Source organism: Sparus aurata, chromosome 18 (genome assembly GCF_900880675.1).
Source record: "Sparus aurata chromosome 18, fSpaAur1.1, whole genome shotgun sequence".
Lineage (NCBI taxonomy): Eukaryota > Metazoa > Chordata > Actinopteri > Spariformes > Sparidae > Sparus > Sparus aurata.
In genome coordinates, this window is record NC_044204.1 from 7862923 (window position 1) to 7884380 (window position 21458).

At 42.4% G+C, this 21458-nt stretch overlaps 1 pseudogene; it reads right to left on the reverse strand.

Moving 5' to 3' along the window:
* Positions 1-9319: 9319 nt before the first annotated feature.
* Positions 9320-11807, reverse strand: LOC115569305 (SLIT and NTRK-like protein 2; annotated as a pseudogene).
* Positions 11808-21458: the final 9651 nt, after the last annotated feature.

The following is a 21458-nucleotide window of genomic DNA, read 5'->3' on the forward strand; positions in this document are numbered from 1 at the left end:
ATTGTATTCGCGTCTGGTCTGCGTTTGGTCTGAACGCAGCTTTATGGCTGCATCACATATCAGAACCCCTCATGACTGAAAGGCACTCCCTTGGGGAGGACTGTTGTGTGCATCTACTTGTCATCTCACAATGTGTGTCGTGTCACTTGTAACATAAAACAGATATTGAATTTTTTTTTGCGATCATCTCTGTAATTTTGTTGCCTAAACATAAAAAAGCAGTTTTTGTTGCCTAAACCTAACTTAATAGCTTTTCTGCTTAAACCAAATTCAGTAAATTTGTTGCCTAAACCTAACCAAACAGTGACTGAGAAAGCTACATGTGTTACAATAACCTCTTTTCACAGTGTTCCGTTTCCAGGACAGTGTCTCCGATCAATAGGACAATCAGGTGCTGTCATGTCTTCACACTTTGTATACTCAAGTTGTTCGAAACAATCTGTAGCTCTAGCTCTTCTTGACTGTTTTGCTACTCCCTATGGCCAACAGTTTGAAGAATAAATTTGTTGGTTAACCTGTTTTTTCTAAATTTGCTGTTTTTGATACACATTTTTTGCTTTGATGTATGACCTCGTATTCACAAGAGGTGATGTATCTAATGTTTATGGTGGAGACAGCAACATGTCTTGATTGATTTAATACATCAGTTGGAAGAATTGTAGAAAAACAATCAGAATGTCAGATCTCACCTGCTATATTGAGATTTCCGGTATTGTGACAGAAAATGATGATACTGCTGAAGAAAAACTAAAAAAATACAAAGAATTATGTGTCTGCCATTGAAGACACACACATATTACTCTTGAGTATAAATATAAATTATTTGAACGGTTTCAAGTGAACAACCAAGGTTTGCCCTGATTAAAAATGTAAACTAATTACGAGATGAATGCACTTGTGAAGATTATGCTTTATCTTCGTGACATTCAAATGTGGATATAAATAAAGCTTTTTTCCATCTCCCGGCAAGGAAGGCCTCCACTTCCTTTTCTTATATAACAGTGGGTGTTGGGTCTGTATGCTTGACCATGAATGGGCCTTTTTTTTTATCAGTCAGTCTGTGGCATTGATTTAACACATGCCCGAGGCTGGAATAGTCACTAAAACGGAATCAATTATATATAGGGATGTCCCGATCCGATCTATAGGATCGGGATCGGGGCCGATCTGGGCATTTTTCCGCTGATCTGAATCGGCAATTTTGAACGTGGACCCAGGCCCGATTTTTTTTTTTTTTTTTTTTTTTAAACGTCTGAGCACAATTTGTGGCAGAACTCAGATGCGCGCGTAACCTTACTCTGGCAAACCTGTGGATAAAATGTCTAACTTAAATTAGAAAGCGAAAGTAGTCCAACGGCGACATGTAAAGGCCCCCACACACCGCCCAGACGTCCAACTGCCTTATCCGACCACTCTCCGACCACTCCGTTGCCTCTTGTCTGACCCGTTCGGCAGAAAAGTGGCATTGAACACACCGCTTCGACGTGCTGCCTACACCACAGTAGCGTGTATGTTCTGCGCTTGCGCGAGATGCAATAAGCGGGTGGCGCTTGTGTTGTGAGTTGTAAACGAGAACCTTATGCACGCAACTCTCTTTACTTTCGATCAAAACGAAACTTAACTATTTCCAATAAAAAAACAGCTGCATACTATGTGGAGGACCAAACCTGACATAAGTATAAATAAATAAATAAATAAATGCATAAATGCATAAATAAATACAGAAATAAATAAATAAATGCTCAAATAAATGTATAAATAAATAAATGCATAAATGAATACATGCATAAATAAATGAATAAATAAATAAATGCTGAAATAAATGTATAAATAAATAAATAAAAGTATAAATAAAAGAATAAATGCTTTTTATTTATCTATACATTTATGTTCACCTACATTTATTTATTTATACATTTATGTTCACCTACATTTATTAATTTCTGTATTTCTGTTCACCTACATTTATTTATTTCTGTATTTCTGTATTTCTGTTCACCTACATATATTTATTTCTGTATTTCTGTGTCCATATGTAAATGAGGAGGTAGGAGGTCCTAACCTCAGTCAAGAGCATGATTGGTCAAATCGGAGAGCCAGACAAAAGCAAACGATTCCCGATCTCAAGCCTCGCTCTCTGTAACGTTGTAAACAGCTCCAGTTAGCTTAATGGCCTCGACCAGTGTGACAGGTTAACTGGCGTTCATTTCAACTTGCGAGGGTCCCAGATGTGCTGGTGGTGTGGTTTGAGAATCCTGTCTGGAGAGCCATGTCCGCTAACCAGGAAAAACATTCTGCTCATCGCTCCAAGTCATGTATACGTGTATTCGTTTTGACGTGGCTTGAACACTTCTATCCACACGGAGAAGCCGGGGCTGCGACTTGCAAACCACTGCTAGACGAGCGCTACAGAGCACAAATCGTCCAAAAGTGCATGTTGTCGGTCTCATATCTTTGTCGTGAATCTCTGTACTCTTCAACAACTCATGTATGGAACAGTATTAAGCATTTGTTCACGCCGAACGGCTCGAGGGTGGCGTGGACACCGCTGTTAGCAGTTAGCTGCTAGTTAGCTTTTAGCTGCTCGCTGTAGCGCTAAGAGCGTAGCGTCCAGGTTAACTATTGACACATGTTACCACCGAGAGTGAGATACATGTCTGGGCTTTCCTATGAACCATTGTCGCTACTGGTGTTTGTATCACAGGTTGATCTGGACGTCTCACGATTTGCCACAGCTGATTAACCTCACGCTGAGCTCGGGCTGGATGTCAACGTACTCTGCAGACTGTTTGACCAGCAGGCTGTATGACAGTGTAGTTTTCACACCGACTTAGCGTCAGCTTAATAACGATGTATGCGGCTCGGAACGATGGCTTTAAGTAACCATTTGAACAGTGCGGAATGAAAAATACCCGATGGTAACCGGTGTCACAAGGTAGCATGGACGCTGCGCTACAGCGAGCAGCTAACATAAGAGCTAAAAGGGGTCTCCACGCCGCTCTCGAGCCGCTTGGCGTGAACAAATGCCTCAGCCTGTTCCACCCATGAGTTATTTCAGAGTACAGACATTCACGACAAAGATATGAGACCGACAACATGCACTTTAGCGCTCGTCTAGAATACACATATACATGACTTGGAGTGATGAGCAGAATGTTTTTCCTGGCTAGCGGACATGGCTGAGGACCCCTCTCTCTCCAGACGGGATTCTCAAACCACACCACCAGCACACCTGGGACCCTCGCAAGTTAAAATGAACGCCAGTCAAATTCATAACTATACCATAGCTACATGAACAAATGTCAACAACTGCAGCTAACAGTTAGCTGAGCGGGCTTGCTGGTAGCCAGCAACATTCCTGTACAGTGTACAGGAATCAGCGCTGCTAGTAAGGCAGAAGTAGTAGACCCTCATCGAGCACACTCCTGTAACCAATCATGCTCTTGACTGAGGTTAGGACCTCCTACCTCCTCTTTTACATATGGACACAGAAATACAGAAATAAATATATGTAGGTGAAGAGAAATACAGAAATAAATAAATGTAGGTGAACAGAAATACAGAAATAAATAAATGTAGGTGAACAGAAATGTATAAATAAATAAAAAGCATTTATTCTTTTATTTATACTTTTATTTATTTATTTATACATTTATTTCAGCATTTATTTATTTATTCATTTATTTATGCATGTATTTATTTATGCATTTATTTATTTATACATTTATTTCAGCATTTATTTATTTATTTATGTATTTATTTATGCATTTATGCATTTATTCATGTATTTATTTATGCATTTATGGATTTATTTATTTATTTATTTATACTTATGTCAGGTTTGGTCCTCCATACTCGCGGATACTTTCAAAAGGAAAGAGAAATATCCTCGAGATAGCGACATGGCCACAAATATTACAGAGAGGTACTTAAATGAATCGCTCTGGATAACCAGCTCATCTCCGTGGTAGAGGATCAGGGTTTTTGAATCCCCGGTATGTCCTACCATCTCGCATCTTGCACCATGCGCACTAGTTTCGTCGGTCTCATATAGCAAAGCATGTAAAACAGGCAATAGAGGAGACGCTGACCGCGTGTGAAATAGACAAGCAACGCGTCCACGTCATTTTACGTGACAACAAAGGGAATATGTAAAAAAGCAATAGATGATATGGAGGAACCAAGCATGGGCTCCGTCTCACACACTTCAGCTGCTGAACACGAGGGTCTGCTGTCACAGTGCAGCATCACACACTCACCTGCTAACACAAGGAAGGTGGAGGCCAATGTTGTAATGGCAATGCAGAATGAGAAAAAGCCATAAAAGGTATATACATTGTTTCAACAGCATAAAAAAATATATAAAGGAACAGCTTGGATACAGGTTAACGCAGCTGTATTATTCAGGAAATATTAGTCAAGGCTGAGTATCAGATCGGGACTCGGTATCGTAAGATACTAAATATTAAAGGACTTGTATTGGGATTGGGGTAAAAAAAAACCTGATCGGGACATCGCTAATTATATATTCTTAAATGGGATTTATTGTATGGATTAGCTGACAGACCATAACATATGCCAGTGCTGAAATCACAATTTCCCTTTAAGGTTATTTCGGCTTGTATCAAGAGGCTTTCTTTGTTTTGCTTTTTTGTTGCAAAGCCAAGGGCACTTGGTTTTTCATTTAGCATATTTGTATTGTGTAACACAGTTGGATGGGGGCAAGAAAAAAAGTGCATGTTTTTATCCTCCGACAAAAAGTACCAAACCCCCTTCCATGTGGCTTTCACAGTAATTGAAGCATTTTCAATTTGACCCCAAGCTTGTTGAACACTCATCTGATAACCTCTGTATAACAACTACACACATAAGAGTTTAATGGCTGATGTGTTTTTTCACTGAAGCTGCTGATATTTTTTGTTGATAACAATCTTTAAAATTGATCAGGGGCGCCGTTTAGCTCAGTTGGTAGAGTGGGCGTCCCGCGTGCAGAGGCTTTGTCCTCACTGCGGCGGCCCGAGGTTCGAGTCCCGGCCCCCTTTGCTTTTCTGGGTGCCCTTTGCTGTGTGTCACTCCCCCTCTTTCTCATCCTGTTTCCTGTCTATCTCCAGCTGTTCTATCAATAAAGCCAGTAAAAGGCCAAAATAAATATGAAAAAAAACAAACAAAATTTTGTATATTTGTGCTGAAAAATATCGTGTTGTCTAAGAGTAAAAGCAACTAAGAGCATTTAAACCATCACAGGAAATTAAAACTCTGCACTGAAACAGAACCAATTGGAACTCTTATAGTGGATATAGCCCTTGTACCACCTTCGACTCCACCAGTATTTTACAATAATTCAGTGGAGGGGAATAACATGTGCTGAATTTATTAAATACTCATTATGATTGGTATAAATAAAATGTGTTGTTTAAAAAAAAGTTTTAATTGAGAATCCCACTGATGTTGTAAACACACATATAGCTGCACCTTCCACGATAATGGCTGATAAAGCCATGGCTTCAATACATTTGTGCCACAGCATAGCACGTGTAACATTACAACACAACTCCACAAAGGCTCCAGCCTTTCCTGCCGTTGAATGTAAAAGCAAAAAGTACATGTAACAGGTGAGTCACAGGAAATGTAATTAGTTTAAGTGTAGCACTTACCATTAATGTTCACAATGAAGCAGGTGATTAACAGGACATGCAATGTGACCTTTAAGTGTACTTAAAGGTCACACTACCATTGATGTCACCACTTACATTTTTCAAAGGTGAAGGAAAAGCAAATAGAGAGCTGTAAAATGAAGAGCTGGATATTGGCTATTCAGTTCAGGTGCAGAATCAAAATGTGTGCTTGTAACTCCTAAATTGTAGCTTTTGACTTTATGCACCTTAATGTTGAAAATGTTCCTGCACAAAATTCGAATTACACCTACACAAAATATATTTTTTACAGCTTGAAACTGCTTGAAATTCTATCTGTGAACAAAAAACGTTTTCATATGTGCACAAAATATATTCCTACTGCTGCAAAACATTAGTACACTTTCAATTTGTTTAGTTTTTTCACATAAACACAAAGACAAAATGCTTCTACAGGCTGTGAAACTTTTCGTGAACATTATTTCACAAGCTCAAAATGTTAATGACCCTTACAGTTGCTTCCATTATAGAACAGCTGTGGAGATTATGAACAAACCGACTTCGACCCTGTACTCCTTGTACTACTTCCGTCATACTCATTCACTGACTTCACCATGTAAGGGCATGGTGCAGCAGAGTTTTATGCCTGCACACTGTACAGGATGACATACATGTCGTTGTGAATCTGCTTCTTTATGCACATGGCATCGACACTTGAATGATGCCCTTAAGGTCTCAGTTTTACTTAAAAAACGATATACATTCTCACAGAAAACCAATATCTATGGTTCAAACTAGGACATATGATACAGTATGCAATGCTCACGCTGCAGAAATCCATGCACACTCATGCTGCTAATACCTATTGTCATCTGCATCAGTCAAATGTATCGATGTTTGGCGGCACGTGATGGCGCTCGCCATGCCTTGTTAGCCGAACTCATAAAGGCTTGAAGTGGGACATTGGCTGTGGGCGTCACAGCGTCACACCTCAGAGGAGCGCTAATGATGCCTCCAATTCACCGCCCTCCTCAGCAGCCCTGGTGCGTGATTGCCGGGGATATATGAGAGTGGAAGATCGAGCAGAGGACTTTTATTTTTTTCTGATCTGGAAATAAAAGAGAGGAGGGAAGATGGAGAGAACTGTGGAGGTGTGGAAGTCACATGAAGTCATAAACTGACTTTATATACTATAGAAAAGTCTAATGCATAAAAAAAAAAAAATGAATGAAAAATGTTTTTAATTATGTCGAGAGTCAAAAAAAGGCTGCCTCAAAATATTTCAAGGTTATTTGTGCCACGAAACGTGTCCTTTTCATGTGTCTAGGGACAGGCGCTAGAAGAATCTAAGACATTATTGTTTCGTGTGAATTTGATTGTGAAATGTACCCTTTTGGAAATATTAGACCATGCCCCCTAGTGGTCTGGATGACTTACTACTTAATGTGACGTCGTGAGCTGGCCTGTCCTGTTATCTTTGAGACATACCTGTTTTTCTAGCCAGTTCCCACAGTACATTTCTTTGAAGCTCTAACCTACTTTTTGTATTACATATATACTGTTACACTATTTATATTGTGTACATACACCCATTGATTGACATATGAACTTTATGTGTTATGAAGTAAAAAAAAAAAACGTTTTAAATTCAGTGGTGTAGATTTGTTGGTCCAGGTGTGCTGATTGGGCCATGCAATTTCACAACCCTACTTAAGACAGCCTCCCCCATTATCATTAAGATATTTAGGTCTAAGTACCGAAATGTTGTTGTCAATAAACCTCATTGCAAGTGAAGTAGACAGAGTGCGGGAGTCTGTTTCCTGTTTGTGTCAAGAAATATTTCAAATATAGTTTAAACATAACATGGTTAAGGAGCGATTGGTAAATGGACTTGCATTTCTATAGCGCTTTTCCAGTCAACTTACGAAACTTGTCACATTTACACACTGAAACAAAGGCTGCCATGAGGAGCAATCCTGGGCTCAGTGTCTTGCACTTTGAAATGCAGCTGGTGGAGCCGGGGATTTGAACCAGCAACCCTCCAAATTACCAGAATACCTGCCCTTACCTCCTGAGGTGAGAATCAATGAGAACCCAATATTTCAGTATTTCTGGCCACTTCCCCTTTCCTTCAAGGTAGGGATCAAAGTTCACGGTTCCCCTTCAGAAATGTAGCTTGAAGTTCAGGGCTTTACTGTGATTAATGAAGTTTTCCACAGACGTCGCAAGCTGATAAATGGAACACCAGCTCTTCTCCCATCTCCAGCTCACAGCAAGAACGCGCTCTCCTGCCGCTACATGCGATCGAATGAAAAAAAGCCACCGTGTTGTACATGACAGCCATACATTAGGTCTTCATCACAATCTCACCCCGCTGGCACTGCACCTTCATACAGGTGTGTTTAAATATTTAAACCGTCTCACACACACACACACACACACACAGACACACACACACACAGACATTAGAGCAGTCCGCGGCACACCTCAGCATCCAGAAATAATTATATACAGTCCGAACCAAAAAATGCACATCACTCGCAGGATCTTGACAAAGTGTTTCAGTGAACGTTTAATGGCACAATTTCACCAGGCTGTATTGCTCCCCTATAGCATACAATATTCTCTAGAAGCTGTACATCTCCAAAGACACTTCATATGGAAAGAAAAAATAAAATGATATCCTCCCTGTTGATATCTGTACATCATTTCACACCCAGTCGCAAGTTCCTTTGTTTTTTTTTTTAAACAGACATATACGTAGGTATTCTATTTTACATAAAGATGTGATTCTTTAAAATACAGCACTTTAAGAAAAAGGGTAATTTTTCCATTTTGCAGAGAGCATTGTTGATAAAATAGTTGAGTGCAAAGGCACTTTCTGGAGTAGGTAAAGTAAGATTTTGCTGCTTGTTGGATTCTGAAAAGGGTTCTCAATTCTGGTTCAACACTCACCATTTATGTGTGTATGCTAAATATGTACATGAATGTCAATCTATAGCGTTTCCTCTTCTAAAAAGAATAATTACGTCGTACTTTCTCACAGGGGAAACATAAAATACAGTTTCATGAAAAGCACAAAGCCGTATTTGTATACAGTCCTGCCCATTATATACCTTCAAAGGCATAAGAGTATGTCTTTTGGAATTTCATTTTTCTGAAGAAATAATTTAGAACTTCCAGGAGCAAAAAATAGAACTGCATAATAATATACTTCTTATACTCCTTTTTTATACATCTGAAAAAGGAACAACAAAAAAAGAGAAGAAAGGGAAGAGAGAAAAAAAGATCATCAAAGGCTTCAGTTTGCTTCCAGTAAATAATGTAGGACTGAACACAGATAAGATGGATATATAGAGAGGGTATTATTCATTATTAGGGGTCATTATCTTACAGTTGGCTCATTGCAGTCTGTTTCTCCAGAACCTCCAGGTAGTCTGGCTCTGTTTTTCGCTTCCCTGGGAGCAGAAGTGGGTGCTCATTGTTTTTGGAGGGGTGTTCCGCCCTGTAGTATTTCCTGGGGGTCCCGTACAGCACGGTTTGTTCAACCTGTCCTGGTTGTTGACAAACCGCTGGGCTGTAAGCGGCCTCGTAGGGGGGCACGATACAAGGTCTCTTCCGTAAAGTGCAAAACTTTTAATGGGGGGGGCCTGCTGCTGTGGGAAGTTCCTTGTTGGACCTCTCCCCTAAGTTTTGATACAACATCTCCGGAGGCTCCGGCGTGGCCAAGCCGCAGCACGCCGGAGATTTATCCATAAATGCTTCCGAACAAAAACTAAGACAACGAAACTGGCCAAACAGGTGAAAACAACAAAAAGGCAGGGAATCAGGACTGGAGGTGGGACCTCAGGGTGTAGCTCAGGAGTGTGCATTTGGGATTCGGTAGGGCTGACTGAGCTAAAAGAAGAAGAAGAAGAAGAGGAGGAGGGGGTGGTAGGCTCCGTGCCAGAGCCCATTAATGTAGGGGCTTTTGTAGGGGTTGGATTTGGCTGCGGGGGCACTTCGCTGGGCTCGGGGCAGATGGCCTCGTTGCGGAGCGAGTGCAGCAGGCGACCCGCGTGCTCAGAGGGAGAATCGCAGGGGATTCCGTTGACCACCACGCTGGTACTGGACAGCTCCATCCAGTTCTTGAGCGCCATGATGTCACAGGTACAGTCCCAGGGGTTCTCCTGCAGGTCGATCTGGATGAACGCTGAGAGCTGGTCCAGGACCCCTCGTACCGGCAGGTAGGAGAAATGATTATTCCCTAAGTTGAGTATTGTCAGCATCGTGCCACCGAAAACATTGTCGGGGAGCGACCTTAGCCGGTTGTTGTTGAGGAAAAGCAGCTGCAGGTTGTGTAAAGCGTTAAATGTTTGTGGTGAGATGTCTTTGATGATGTTGTATTCCAAATACAGGTACTGGAGCGACTGCAGGCCGGCGAAGAGGGACTGAGAAAGCGATTTAATGTAATTCCCATTCAGATAGAGCCGTCTGAGCTTTGTTAGGTTCTCAAACGCACCTTCCTGAATCACTGCTATCCTGTTATTTCCTAAATGAAGCAGCTCCAGTGAGCTGTGCTCGGTCAGATCAGTCCTGTAAATCACTTGTAAGTAGTTACCGGTCAGGTGGAGTTTCTTTGGGGAGGAGGGCTTGGGGTTCAGCTCTCTGATGTTGTGCAAGTTGCGCTTCTGGCAATTAATGTTCAAGTTGCTGTGTGGGTTTCGTGACCTGCACACGCACACGCTCGGACACAACATGGGCACAGGGGAGCGCGTCTGGGAGGCTTTCGGGGCCCGGGTGGGGGTGATCCTACCAGGGTGGTAGGTCGGGGACAGGGCCCCTTGAAAGTGACAGTCAGAGGGGGGGTGAACATGCTCACCAGCATTCCTGCGCGGGCACAGATCCTGCTTCATGAGCTGCGTGATGTCTTTGCCATGCAGCCTGAATGGCGTCTCGCACACTATGTCCCCCACGAAGACGGAAATGGTGTCCAACCAGGATTTGAGGGGAATCAGATCACATGTGCAATCCCACGGGTTCTCCTCCAGCTGGATCTCCATGATGCCGCCTATGTGCTGCAAGACCCCAGCAAACGGCAGCATCTTGAGTCGGTTGCCACGTAAATCCAAGTGGGTGAGATCACAAAGAGGAAAATATTGGGAGGCAGAGAAAGGAGCAGGTTGTCACTCAGGATCAACACTTTGAGCTTTTTCAGCTTAATGAGAGCACCCGGCTCGATGGCACTGATGTAATTATAGTCTGCCTGTAAATACTCCAAACTCTCCAGTCCTGAGAAGGTGTCCTTTTTTATCACCTCCAGGTTGTTGTTGTTCAAGGAGAGCTGCTTCAGGAAGCGCAGCCCGTTAAACGCGCCGGTTCGGATCTCCTGTAAGCCGTTATTCCTGAGATAGAGTGAAGTGACATTGCCATAATTGACAAACTCATTGGTGCTGAGCCGTGACAGGAAGTTTCCATTTAGAAAAAGTTGCAAGATTTTATTGGGGGGCGCCTGGAACTTACTGACAGTGGTAAATCCTTTATTCTCGCAGTTGATGTTCAGAATATTCCTCCGCTCCTCGCAGCTGCAGCGGCTCTTGCAGATTTCTTTGGTTTTGCGGCTCTGCGTTTCGGACGGTGTCAGGCTGGTGACCGAGAGGACGCTCAGAAACAGGACGCCGCTCAGCATTTTTACAGCCAAAAATGGTCGCTGAAATAAAGATCCAGCATTTAACTTCGCAGCCTGAGCCTTGAATGGAATGGAGAAGAAAAAAATCAGAGGCTGAGTTCTCACAGAAGGGAGAGGAGAAAGGGAAGGAGGTAGAGGCGCTCTCTCTCTCTCTCTCTCTCTCTCTCTCAATTCAATTCAATTGGCTTTATTGGCATGACTGTATACAATACAATGTTGCCAAAGCATCTTAATACCACTATAATAGACAATAATAAATAAACAATAGTAAAAGAAAAGGGCATGGAGAACAAGAGGGGCTATGGAAGGTAGGTAAGAGTAACATTGGATATAAACAGGTTGATTATTAACTAAACAGCCATGTGTGCCGGGGGCTCACAGAGTGACGGAGCTCATGGCAGGCTGCTACATATCTCGCTGCCAGTCTACAGCAGTCCTCCCTCTCTCCCAGTAGGACCGGAAGTCTCTCTGGGTCACTTAGATTGAGGAAATCTGGAAATATTTTAATTATTTTTGTAAAGTATTGGTCTCTGAGACCTTCATATTTGTTGCAGTGAGTTAGGAAGTGCAGCTCTGTCTCTACTGCTCCCTGGTCACAGTGAGAACACAACCTCTCCTCTCTGGGCAGCTAGGTGTGTCTGTGCCGGCCTGCCTCCTCTGCCAGGTGGTGCTCACTCAGTCTGTACTTAGTCAGTGTTCTCCTCAGTTTGGTGTCAGACACTGTGGTCAGGTGGGCTGCCACAGTGTACTGTCTGTTTAGGGCTACATAGGTTTCCATTTTGTTCTGGGATTCTATTAGTTCTGTCCAATAATCTATGTATTTTTCTTTTTCTTTTATCATGATGTGGTTGGGTCTTATGTTCTGAGGTGGTCGTGGTGTAGTGATTTGAGTGGTTGATGGTTCGCTCAGCCTCAGGACCAGCAGGCAGAGGGGACTCCTTTGTGGGTTCAACTCCTGGCAGCATAGGGCTTTGTAAGAAAAGGAGAGTGGGTCACTTGTTTTAATATGATTCCAGAAATTTAGGGCTCATTTTTGAATATTTAATAGTAGAGGATATTGGCCTAATTCAGCTCTGCATGCAGAGTTGGGAGTTCTTCTCTGCACTTGGAGGATACTTTTGCAGAACTCTGCATGCAGGATCTCAATGGGATGTTTGTCCCATTTTGTCCAGTCTTGTTGAGTTTGTGGACCCCACACCTCGCTGCCATATAATGCAATGGGTTCGATGATTGATTTGAATATTTTGAGCCAGGTTCTAATTGGTAGTTTGGTGTTTATTGATTTCTTAATGGTATAGAAAGCCCTTTTTGCTTTGTCTTTTAGTTCATTCACAGCCAAGTTAAAATTTCCCATGTTGGAGATTTTTAGTCCTAAATATGTGTAATGATTTGTTTGTTCGACAGGGTTGTTTCCTATTGTGGAACTGGTGTTGCTTCTCTGTATTCTCGACCTTTTCTGAAAGATGAGCACTTTGGTTTTGGGTTGGTTGACAGTCAGGGCCCAGGTTTGACAGTATTTTTCCAGTTGTGACAATTGTTGCTGTAACCCTTCTCTTGTGGGGGACAGCAGGACCAGGTCATCAGCATAAAGGAGACATTTTACTTCAGTGTCTTGTAGTTTCAGTCCCGGTGCAGGGGAATTCTCTGTTTGTTTTGCCAGTTCATTAATATATATATTAAACAGCCCGGGGCTCAGGTTACAGCCTTGTCTTACTCCACGCTCCTGGAAGAAAGATTCTGTTTTCTTTGTTCCAATCTTAACTGAGCATTTTCCATTAGTATACATTGATTTGATCAAATCGTATACTTTTCCTCCGATACCACTTTCAATTAATTTAAAGAAAAGGCCGTTGTGCCAGATTGAATCGAAGGCTTTTTGAAAATCCACAAAGCAAGCATATATTTTTGTGTTATGTTTTTGCACATATGTATCAATTAGAGTGTGCAGTGTAAGAATATGGTCTGTGGTTCTAAATTAAGGTAGGAATCCAGTTTGACTTCTGCTTAATACATGATGTTCTGTAATGAAATCTATAATTCATGAATTTTGTATACTACATAAAACCTTTCCAAGACATGAGTTTATGCAGATCCCACGGTAATTTTGGGGGTCTGTCTTGTCTCCACTTTTAAATATGGGACTTATCAGTCCTTCGTTCCATATCTCAGGAAAATAGCCAACTCTGAGTACTAAATTAAAAAGTTTCAGAATGGCTGATTTGAATTTAGAGTCTGTGTGTTTAAGCATCTCAGTTAGGATGCCGTCAGGTCCACAGGCTTTTCTACATTTTAGGGTTTTCAATTTTTGGTCCAACTCTTTTTCAGTAATTTCATAATCTAATGGGTTTTGGTAGTCCTTAATGATTGTTTCTAATTGGTTTAATTTTTCTTGTATTTGGTCTCGTTCGGGCGTGTTACTTGTTGTTTGGTATAAGTTTTTGAAGTGCTTTATCCAGATATCACCATCTTGAATGGCTAGATTATTATTATTATTACTTTTGTTTAAGGTCTTCCAGTGGTCCCAGAAACTGTTCGAGTTTATTGATTCTTCAATTAGGTTCACCTGTTTTTTAAGGTGCTGCTCTTTTTTAGTTCTCAGTGTTTGTCTGTATTGTTTGAGTGTGTCACTGTAATGAATACGTAGGTCCTGATTTTCTGGATCCCTGTGCTTTTGGTTGGATAATTGTCTTAGTTTTTTCCTAATGTTTTTGCATTCTGAGTCATACCATTTTTCTTGCTTTCCCTTTTTTGGGTTTTGTTTTAGGAAGGGTAAATTAGATTGTTGTGCCACATAATGGAATATACTGTTGATGTGCTTTGTGGCTACGTTTACTCCTTCTTTACTGTGTGGATATGTATGGGCCAGGAAAGCATTTAAATGCTCTTGGGTTCCATGGCTGCTCATTGCCTCCTGATATTCAGGTAATCTGTTCTGCTCCCACTTGTAGTGAGTTGTTATGTTATATAGTTTACTGGGATTTGGGCAAGGTTGGTTAGCGTGTGTTCTTTTTAAGTATATATTGATCTGGTTATGGTCTGAAAAGGGGTTTTGTTGCTTAACTGTGAATGCTCTGAAAGAGAAAGGGTCTAAATCTGTTATTGCGTAATCTACTGTGCTACTGCCAAGAGAGGAGCTGTAGGTGTAACGGCCAAAAGAGTCCCCTCTTATCCGACCACTGACTATGTACTGACTGCATTCATATCACCTACAAGTAAGATATTTCCCTGTGTTTGGAAATGGTTGATATCTTCTTCTAGAGCAGCAAAGGTTTGGTCTTTAAAGTAAGGAGATTCAGCTGGAGGGATGTAGATCGCACATAGAAAGATGTTTTGGGTATTGGAGGTCAGGTCTTTTTTTAACTTAAGCCATATATAATTTTCACCTTCTCTAACAAGTTCAATGTAATTTGTGTATTCAGCTTTCAACCAAATAAGTATTCCCCCTGAGTTCCTTCCTTGTGTTACTCCAGGAAGTTTTCTTGAATTGACTGTCAACTCCCCATAGCCTGGAGGACAGCCAGTGGGCACATCTCCATTAAAATAATGATGTCGGAGTTTTTGAGTTCATAAGTAAACTCAGAGTTATTGCTTTTTAGTCCAAAGGCTGATGATCTTAGCCCTTGGACATTCCATTGGCTGATTATAAAAGATTCATATCGTTTCATGCTACAATATAATTATTGAATTTGTTGTTGTTTTTATACAGAGTGGAAATGCGTTCTTTCAACTATGGGTTATATGCCTAGAATTGGAAGAGATTGTTTTAGGTATAGAATGTTTGAAATTCTATACTTAAATTTAAAAAATAATAAAAGGATAAAAATAAATGAATTAATAAAAAAAAAAAAATTAATTAATTAATTAAAAAAATAAAGAATAGAATAAATAAATAAATGTGAAAAAAGTAAGAAATAAAATAAAAAATAGTATTAGTAACATATGGTTGCATTGATATTAATGAATATTGATCGGATAACAGCATTCATAAACAAATAGTTTACAGCAGTTCAGGGTTCTGTGTGTGTGTGTGTGTGTGTGTGTGTGTTCACCAGGGCCCCTGGCCGGTGAGGCAAGTGCAGATGAGAGTGAGCATTTGTTTGATGTCCATCATGTCACGTGAGCCTGGAGCTCCAGTGAGGGCTTCAGCGTAGCTTCTCTCATGTAGCTGCGGCCTGTGCAGCTGTGATGGTGGTGCTGAGCGGAGGTCTTGCTGCCATGTTTGTGGTGGTCCTGTTGTGTTCATGGTGGCACTCCTGGGAGGTGGTGGGAGGCCAAGGTGAGGTGGGTATGGTCGTGGGGGTCCATTGTGGGGTGAGCATGGCGGTGGTACTCAGATCATTGGTGCCTGTATGGATTATGATGTGACTCGGGCTGCCAAGATGTTCTTCAGACAGCAGGTCAAGGGCTCTGTTGGTGGTGGCACATCTGATTTTGGTTACGCTGTGGTTTGGAAATAGCCTTTTTTCGTCCAGGAATTTCCCATTAGAGTCCATTAGAAAGATAGTGTCCGATGTATGTTGTATGATGGGAGTTTTGTAGATGTTGATAGTTGTTATCACTGTATCTGGGTTTTCACTCTCTTTCAGCTGTAGTTTCCATCCATTACAAATGCCTTTTCTTTCTGCAGAGGGATGGTGGAGAATGATTGCCCTGTGCCATGCACTTGGGTGTCCAGTGTAAAATATTATGTTGCTGACATCTCCATTTTTATAAAGGTCAGCAAACAGAGTCTCAGGTTTTCCCTCCAGTAGCTTCTGTTTAAAATCTTTTCTTTGAGATTCATTTTTTACCTCAGAAGGGTAGTGGATTGGGTGGTAGTTTACCAGAGTTGAGCATTGTGGGAGTGTCTCTGATTGGCTCATGTTGGTGGGGCTGTTGCTATACAGCATTCTAATTGGTCAGAATTCTTTTAATGTCAGTTGGATCTCACTGGGCCTTATTTGAATGGAATAGGCCTAACTGACAACAGAATGGAATCCCGACTGTTGACTGAATCCCATCTGTTAACTGTATATGCTAATGTTAGCTTAATTTAGCTGACTGTTAAAGCATTGCATGAGCATACAAATTAATCATAAAATACGTGAAGGTTTTCAGGGTTTTCCAGTTCCTTTTCGCGTTTTTGTTACAGACACATTTACTCCATTTCTTAGTAGATGAATGTTCTTCAGTACCTTGGCTGTAGATTGTTAGCCAGCAGCTAGCATTCTCCTGGTTTTGTCCTTGTGTCTGCTCCTCTGGTTATTAATTGTCCACTGTAATCCTTCCTTGTCTTCGTTTCTGATGATTTTTTTCCCTATTGAGGTTGTATTTGTCTTCTTCTTCCTTTCTTATCGCATATAAGTGTAAAATATACGCATTTGACTCTGTTTTAACAACAAACAGGTACAATAATATAGGAGCTCATGTAAACTTCCTGCCTGGTTCCTGTTCCAAAGAAGTCGACACCATCAGACCTCAATGACTATCGACCAGTGGCCCTCACATCTTACGTCATGAAGGTGCTGGAGAGACAGGTTTTGGCCAACCTGAGGCTGCAGGTGAGAGCCCTGCTAGACCCTCTGCAATTTGCTTACCAGCCCCACTTGGGAGTTGATGACGCTGTCATCTACCTGCTGCAACGAGCCCATTCGCACCTGGATGGTGGAGGAGGCACTGTGAGAATCACATTCTTTGATTTCTCTAGTGCTTTTAACACCATTCAGCCACTGCTACTGGGGGAGAAGCTGTGGGTGATGGGTGTAGACGACACAATGATCTCCTGGATTACTGACTACCTGACAGGCAGGCCACAGTTTGTCCGTATGGGCAGTGTTCTGTCTGATGCGGTGGTTAGTGATACAGGAGCTCCACAGGGGACTGTACTGTCTCCTTTCCTGTTCACCTTATACACCACTGACTTTCAGTACAACACCGGGTCGTGTCACCTGCAAAAGTTTTCTGACGACTCGGCTGTTGTTGGGTGTATAAGTGAGGGACAGGAGGAGGAGTACAGGGCACTGGTAGACAACTTTGTGGAGTGGACTGGACAGAATCACCTGCGGCTGAACATCAGCAAGACCAGAGAGATGGTGATAGATTTCAGGAAGAAAAGGAAGACGGCTTTCCAACCTCTGTGCATTCTGGGAAAGGATGTGGAGGTGGTCAAGGATTACAATTACCTGGGTGTTACCATCAACCACAGACTGGACTGGAGATCTAACACTGAAGCTGTTTACAAGAAGGGGATGAGCAGACTTTACTTCCTGAGGAAGCTGAGATCCTTCAACGTGTGCAGAAGATGTTGGAGATCTTTTATCAGTCTGTGGTGGCCAGTGTACGTTTCTTTGCTGTGGTTTGTTGGGGAAGCAGCATTGGAGCCAGCGACACCAACAGACTCAACAAACTGATCAGGAAGGCTGGCTCTGTGATTGGCTGCAAACAGGACACTCTGGAGGCTGTGGTGGAGAGGAGGACACTGAAAAAACTGTTATCCATCATGGATAATCCTCTCCACCCTCTCCACCTCACACTGGTCAGACAGCGGAGCACCTTCTCCGGAAGGCTGCTTCAGCTTCGCTGTCGTAGCAACAGATACAGGAAATCTTTCCTGCCACAATCCATCACTTTATACAATAACTCTCTCACCTCTGTCTGACAGAGAACTCTGGTCTTTCTGCTGTTTTGTTGTATATATTATTATTGTTATAGTATATTTTGCATATTTTGTTTTGTTGTATATATTATTATTGTTTACTGTTTATAGCACACTGTGCACTGTATATATACACTATGTATATATTGGATTCTATTTATGTTATGTATGAAATGTTTTATTTGCGGACCCACTACTGCTGTAACAAAATAATTTCCCAGTCTGGGATCATTAAAGTAATTCTATCTATCTATCTATCTATCTATCTATCTATCTATCTATCTATCTATCTATCTATCTATCTATCTATACCATGACTTCTGTTTTCCGTTGCCAAGCATCCCTCCTCCTCCGCTCCGCACTGTGAGCTGCACTGAGTGTTTGCTGCTGCTGCCTCACTGCGTTTGTGTGCGTGCGTTTGTGTGTCTGTGAGAGAGAGAGAGAGAGAGAGAGGGACAGGAGACCACTGGCCGTTACGTCCCCGACAGAGTCAACAGGAACAAACAGACATACGTGCACACACACAGTCTTGAAGTAAAGAGTCCATCAAAATCCGGTCCTCATATCGAAGCCAAATTTATTCATAGAACACGTTTGTCCATAGAATCATTTTTGAATTTTACTTGGTTTCAACTCAAACGAGAACGCTTTTTTTGCAGTTTACTTGGAACACGCCATTTTCAATCTCTTACAACCAGCAAAATGTGAATATGCGAACTGCTCAAAAAACGAAAAAGAAAGTAAAAAATTGCGCTCGCAGCAGTGAGTGACCCAGCTGTCTGTGTATCGTTGGCATGGAGACAAGTCTGACCCAACCAAAACACATTAGTGAAGGAATAATAGTTCAGGGGCCACAAACAGGAGGCCGGCGGGCGGGATGCGGTCCACGGGCTGCCTATTGAGGACCGCTGCTGTTACGGAACAGCTTCGGTGATGATATGCTGGCTGTATATATACTGGCCTAATCCTCCGGTCAGGGAAGACGCAGCAACTTCTTCCCTTTAGATGACTTTATTATCCTCTATCCAAATGATCAGGACACTGTAGTATTTGTATGTGCGTGGTTTGTGATGTCTGCAGAGGACAACAACAATAAACAATATTAATAACAATTAACCTACAATACAGTGGCATTGATAGAATAACATTAAACGAGTCATCACCCGGAAATCGCAATTTCTCTCGTTAAATCATGCATATTGGTGTTGGACCTCTGTTGAAACTTGCCTGAAAAGCTGGAGTTTGAAAGTGGCTTATTTTTTTCGCTTTGGCTCTTTTTCCGAACAGGAATAGCGCACAATAGTGCGCGTTCCTAAAGCACGAGATTTTGACTCTGCTCCTGTGGTGACGTTACCACAGGAGGCTACTTGCATATTAAGCATTGGCTCACAGCCGTCCTCAGCCAGAGTGAGCACGCCGAATCTGCTTATTTCTCTGTCATTTTCACGCCATACATCGTCACCGCCAGCATTAAAACTCAGGTCTTACATGTAAAACACAAGTGTGAAAAGTAAGACGGAAAAAAAAAGAATTTACCATTCAGAGACATCCTGCTGTAAACGTGTCTCTTCCACCGTCTCTGCCTCTTCACTCTCCCGTTCAGTTTCCGACTCTGGCTCGTACATAAATGCCTGAATTCCGTAAGGTTCGTCATTTAGTGTGTGCGCCATGACAGGGGGCTGTTTATGTTTTGGAGTCTGTGTGTGCGTGCAGGCTAGCCCCCCATTCTGGCTCTGTCATTCCTGCGGCCAATCAACGCGCGCCTCATTACATAATAATACAATGCACATCCGGACCGGTCAAAACCTCGCGCATAATCTCGCGTGAGAAAGTCGCGGTATGAAAAAGTGTCAGAACAAGCTCTATGTTTGATTTTTTTTTTTTCTAATAAGTTTTAAGAATTGATCCAAAGCGATCCAAGAGGGACTGGATATGTAAAAAACCAGGTGATGACTCCTTTAATAACAATAGACATGAATAAGGTGTCATACTGCAAATCACCTGGGTCAGTGTAAGATCATTAAACAACACTACAGCTTGGCGCAACAGGCCGGTCACGTGACCAAGCTAAACTGAGACAGCCCAGGCAGCTACCGGTCTGGTCAATTTGACACGCTGGCATCAATATGATAGCAGCCTCAATGAAGGACAGCTACACCGCTAAATAAACAGTCACAGAAGAAAATAAATGTATGGTAATTAACTGAGTTACATGTTGGGCCGTCTATGTGTCATGGGGTTCAGTAAGACATGCTAAATGGTAAGCTAACAAGCAAACCGAGTTTAGTAACCTGGTATTATTAATAGCTCTCATCACATATGAAATATAAACAATATCCACTCATCACGTAACTTACATCATCACCGACGCACACTGTTGCACAAAGGAATAAAGAAGAGCGCTGACGATCGGTGGAGGATAAACTCAACTAAACTGCACAGAAAGTTTTATCGAACACACTGCGCATGCGCAAACAGTCCACCAGTCTCTGCATGAAGCAGCTTGCTGTGACGTGTACTCCTCCTCCCAGCAGAGGATTCACAACAGCCGCCCCCACATTCATTCAAGAATGTGTAGAAGAAGTGTAAGTCTCTGCTGTTGTTAAGAGTCCCTGGTGTCCATGTCGTCCTCGGGCATCTTAGGGAGAGGTACCAGCTTGGTAACCAGACGAGTGTAAACTGTCCCCTTGATGTTGACATCCGCTGAACGAACCGTTCCATCATCGCAGGGATGAACTTTGGTGACCTTCCCTACGGGCCAGAGCGCCCTAGGAAGCTGGGAATCTACTACCATAACCACCTGGTCCGCAGCAAGGCCAGCAGTAGGGGTCCTCCACTTCTGGCGGTGCTGCAGGTCAGGAAGGTACTGGCGAGTGAATTGGCTCCAGAACCGGTCTGCCAAGACCTGGCTATGGCTCCAACGGCGGCGGCCTAGAAGGTCACTGGATCCATATGCGGCTTGAGGAAGCGATGCGTCGTGCCGCCCCATCAGCAGCAAGTTAGGCGTTACAGGATCGGGGTCAACCAGGTCAGAAGAGGAGTATCCCAGAGGCTTTGAGTTAAGGATACCCTCTACTTCCACAAGGACAGTCGACAACACCTCCTCTGATACAACTTGGTCCCGCAGCACGACTTGGAGGGAGGCTTTAACTGACCTTACCTCCCTCTCCCACGCGCCACCGAAATAAGGTGAAAGAGGAGGATTGAACTTGAATGTGATGCTTTTGTCGGCCAACTGTTGCTTCAATGATGAATCGAGACCTTCCAGCGATTCTTTGAGCTCTCGCTCTCCCCCCCGGAAGTTGGTGCCTCGGTCGCATAAGATCTTGTATGGCTTGCCTCTTCTTGAGATAAATTGACGCAAGGCTAGTAAGAACAAGTCTGTGTCCATGAGTGGCAACAGATCAAGGTGGACACATCTTGAGGTAAGACATAAATATCTTCACAGGTGTACTCATAGAGTTCTTTTAGAAACCATTCCAACTGTTGTTCTGACCTGATAAAGCAGCAAAAGCCCAGGTGT